General features: G+C 39.3%; 1 long non-coding RNA gene across 2 annotated transcripts in view; it reads right to left on the reverse strand.

The window, feature by feature from the left end:
- LOC147398031 (uncharacterized) overlaps nt 1-3,854 on the reverse strand; it is a 6,568-nt gene extending 2,714 nt beyond the window's left edge. The window contains exons 1-2 of one of the 2 annotated variants that reach the window (XR_015179719.1): nt 3,467-3,853; nt 3,258-3,352 (exon numbers count right to left, since the gene is read on the reverse strand). This is a non-coding gene — a long non-coding RNA (uncharacterized LOC147398031). Of the gene's footprint in view, nt 1-3,257; nt 3,353-3,466 lie in introns of both variants that reach the window. The other variant, XR_015179720.1, reaches the window with a different exon arrangement.
- Nucleotides 3,855-4,290: the final 436 nt, after the last annotated feature.

The raw sequence follows: 4,290 nt of genomic DNA on the forward strand, positions 1-4,290 counted from the left end.
TTTTATCTCCAGCTACAACAGTACCATTTGAATTGTATGCCTCGAACTACTGCAAAAATGAGGCATGCTTGTCATTAAGCTTTCTAAGATGAATTTTATCACAAATGAAAGTAAAAATGACATAAACTAAATCACACCTTCAAGTCTACATATTCAGTCCCACAGGAATCGGTCATTTACTTTCCAAACAAGAATTTGTTACGAAAATCATGACAGAGTCACTAATTCAACAGCAACCAAACATGCATAGTATGACTCTCTGAGATACGGTTCACATTCAAGAAGCACAATTTAGTTGTACTATTACTACATTTTCATGAATCTGCTAATTCACAATTTTATCCTTCTTGGTCTTTCCATTTGTAGACACCTCAATTTGAACGGGCCACTTCTCGAAAGGGCCCAAAAATATCGATTTTCTAAATAAATGGGCCAACGGGCCTTAAAGGCCCAAGTCATTGAAAAGTGACATTTTTACCAACCCGAGGCCCCTAAGACCTCTCAATGGTTTAGGAGGCCACAAAAAGGACTCGGCCTACCTTACGTCTTCCCAATATTCACCGCTCCGCTTCCAAAATAAAAAACGTCAAATTTTCGATAAATTTCACCAACGGGCCTAAAAAGCCCGATTCGCCAACACGTGGCATTTTTGATCAAATTAATGATTGCAAAAATCTAAAAAAATTAAAAATTAAAAAGGTGAGACTTGAGATGCCTACCCCTCCTATACTATCACCGCTCCGCCTCCGTATCCGTAAAAACCATAGGCCCACCTAAGGCCCACAAGCCCTCAACACTTTCCTAAATCGATTTCTCATCTTACCCCTAGCCTAAAATTAATCCCACATCACCTAAAATCTAAAACCAACCTATACCCTCAAAATCCATTTCAAAACAACCCTCAACCAATCCCTAAAACCCAAAACCATTTCTAAAACCCAAGCCCAACACTACAAAGCCCACAAATCATTAACCATATCCAATTCATTATCCAACCCACAACCCTAACCCATAAACCACAACCCACATCAACCAATCACTCTTTTATCATCAAAAGATGACACATGTCATCACCCCATCTCACCTCCCTCACCCAACTACCTACCCCATTAATTTGCTTTAAATCCCATCTACCCACACATCAACCCATCACCTTTTCTCTCAAATCAAACACATCTACCCACACCCCTAACCTATACCTCCCCTAATCTACCCTCATCATTTCCTACAAAACCTACATCTACAACCTAAACCTACACCATCCTCTCAAGTCAAACACTCAACCTCTCCCATCAACCTATCCCAACCCTTCATTTCCACCAACTTTAACACATGGCATCATCTCCTTCACCCTCCCAAAATATCATCAACCACCTCTTTAAATCCTCAATGCTCTTAAATCAAATCACAACCACCATCTTAAACTTACCTCACCAAACACTCCACCCAAATGGGTTGGGTAGGATCCAAACCATTTGGGTCAAAACTCACCCATTTAACCCTCCTTACCTAAATACCCTCCAATCTCCTCTAAATTACACCCACTTCTCTCTCAAACTCATAATCATTCTACCCTTTTTCTTCACTTCACCCCATTATATCCCTAAAATAACTCCTAAACATCTATAAATACCCTCCTCCTCTTCCCAAAAATGGCCCCCAACCTTCACTACAAAATTGTCTCCAACTCTCTCTACTAACAACTATCACCCCTCTCACTAAGAAAATCCTCATCAATTCCCTCACACTAAGCCTCCCTAAGTCTCATAAAAAAAAAATCACATACTCATCATCTCTTCTTTACTCCTTCAACCAAAAAAAAAGAGTTGTATTTGCTTAAAATACTAAGGACTAAAGAAGACTCAAAGAAGAAGAAGAAAAGAAGAAAGAAGATACAAGGTGGGTTCAAGGCAACCCCCCCCCCCTCTCTCTCTTCTACATCCTCTCCTCCTCCCTCTTCTATCACCCCTCTCCCCTTCATTTTATTTTTTAGGATGAATGGACCCCAAGGCTAAAGATCTATAAGGGTCATTTCCATCAATGGAATGACCATATGATCAAGTCGAAAATGAACCCCTATCTAGGGTACAAATGCACAACACGTGGCACATCATTTTTCGTATTTTTTTTAATTAAATGACCGAGTTGAGTTGAGGTTACCACTATCTAGTGGGGAGAAAAGGGTGCCTAACACCTTCCCTTTTCTCCAACCGAGTTGCTTACCCGAATCTCAAGGGTTGATTCATCTTTATCCATCGAGAGTCACCAAATACAAAAAATGTCACATTTTCTATAAAAAGATGCACATCGGGTGACCATTCACACCCACTTACAAAAATGAATGGTGGCGACTCCAAACCATCGTAGATAGGGTCATCGTAATGGCGAAATCCCGCGTCTACACCATTCACTCATCTCAACATCCTCATATTTGCAATGCACAATCTATGAATATGTTCCTCGATTCCCAACATTTAGCTCCATAGAATGTAGCCAGACATACAGTCATCTTATAAACTTTTCTTTTTAATTTGATTAAGATGCATCGATCATAATACCCCAGAAAAGCACACTTACACTACCATCCAGTTCGCATTCTAATAGTGTCCCAATGCAAAGGTCATCGTCTTATTTCTTTGGGATCATTATAATGTTTTATTATTATTATTTCACTTTCCTTCAAAATAGAAAATATTATATGTCATATTTAAAAAATAAAATATTGATCATAACAGGGAAAAAAAAAGTGCCTAGCATTATAACCATTACAATGGTGAAAGTGGTCAAGGTCCAGCACCGTTACCCAAATTACTTTTGCTCTTACACATTGTTTGCAACTACCGGAGACACTGAGATAGAAAAAAGTTTGCTTGCCCTTGATCCAGAATTCCAAGGACTATGGAGACAACAGATTAAGCTTCGGTTTCGTTTCTATCCGGCTGATCATGCCATCGGATGGATTGGAAAGTAGTCCGATCACTTCCTCACATGACACATCTCCCTTTTATGCTCATAAAAACAAATATTTTTTTTGTTTTAAAAACACTTAGTTACACCCATGAATCAGAAAATAAGAAACTTTTTCGAATGGATTTAAGCCCATTCGATAGATGAATAGTAATGAAGAATGGGTTTTAGTTTCCATTTACATGTAATCTCTATCAAACTAGATCCTTGAAACAAATACATATAATTTCATTTCAATTTGGATGGAAAAAAAAATCATTTCAACTCAAAGAGGGAGAGATCGAACGTACCTTGGCTTTTCGTCTACGGAGAGAGGGAGAGAGATTGAAGAAAATATGAAGAACACTCCGGTGTTCTGGTTGGCTAAATGAGCTAAGAACTAAATCTGCAATAAGAGCAGAAATATAGATGAACAGAGATCTAGTTTAAATCATTTTGTAGATGAACAGAGATCTGTCTCACAAAAAAAATTAAAACACTCTTACTTCTCCCCAATTACCTTAATGGCGAAGAGGGAGGTAGGGTGAAGAGCACGAACGTGCCCTAACTTCGTTTCTCTTGTCAGATTCACACACCGAAAGTTTTTTCTAGAATAATAGAGACAAGAAAGGGAGATAATGGCGATGAGGGAGAGAGGGAGGGAGAGAGGGAGAGAGAAAGGGAGGGCGACCTCTTCTGTTGGCCGAATGGCTGCAACCAGCAGAACGACGAAGAAGAAGGGGCGAGTTCCTTCTTCGTCTGTTTTCGTTTGATTTAGGGCAAATAGAATTTGGGAGAGAGGGAGAGAGAAGGGGAGGGCAACCTCTTCTGTTGGCCGAATGGTTGCAACCAGCAGAACGACGAAGAAGAAGGGGCGAGTTCTTCTTCGTCTGTTTTCGTCTGATTTAGGGCGAATAGAATTTGGGTATTTTGTGGAAAATTAGAAAATTTGAGGGTATTTCGGTAAAATAAGCCGTTGGAATTTTACTCCCCGCAAGATGCGAATTGAGAAGTAGGTTTTAGTGACTTTTTCATAAAGAGCAATTTTTTGCTCTTGCGCGGAGTAATTCTTCGAAGGAGTTGATTATCTAAATTATCCAAACGACTTCTAACTCCCCGCAAGAGTCAGAAGTAACCAAGGAGTTCTACCCAAACACCATCCAAGTTGCCGTCATAAAAGATAAGTTGGTATTTAAATTTAATCCCCTTAGATGATGAAGAAGAATTTTCTTATAGGAATGTAGGTAACTTTTTGTTTATAACTACATATCATATGAAATGGAACTACTACGAAAGAGTTCCGAGAGTTACGAAGGAAGCTTCGGCTCATAGTGGTCATGGGTC

This window comes from Akebia trifoliata, chromosome 7, assembly GCF_017979445.1.
Source record: "Akebia trifoliata isolate Shusen 1 chromosome 7, ASM1797944v1, whole genome shotgun sequence".
Classification (NCBI taxonomy): Eukaryota; Viridiplantae; Streptophyta; class Magnoliopsida; order Ranunculales; family Lardizabalaceae; genus Akebia; species Akebia trifoliata.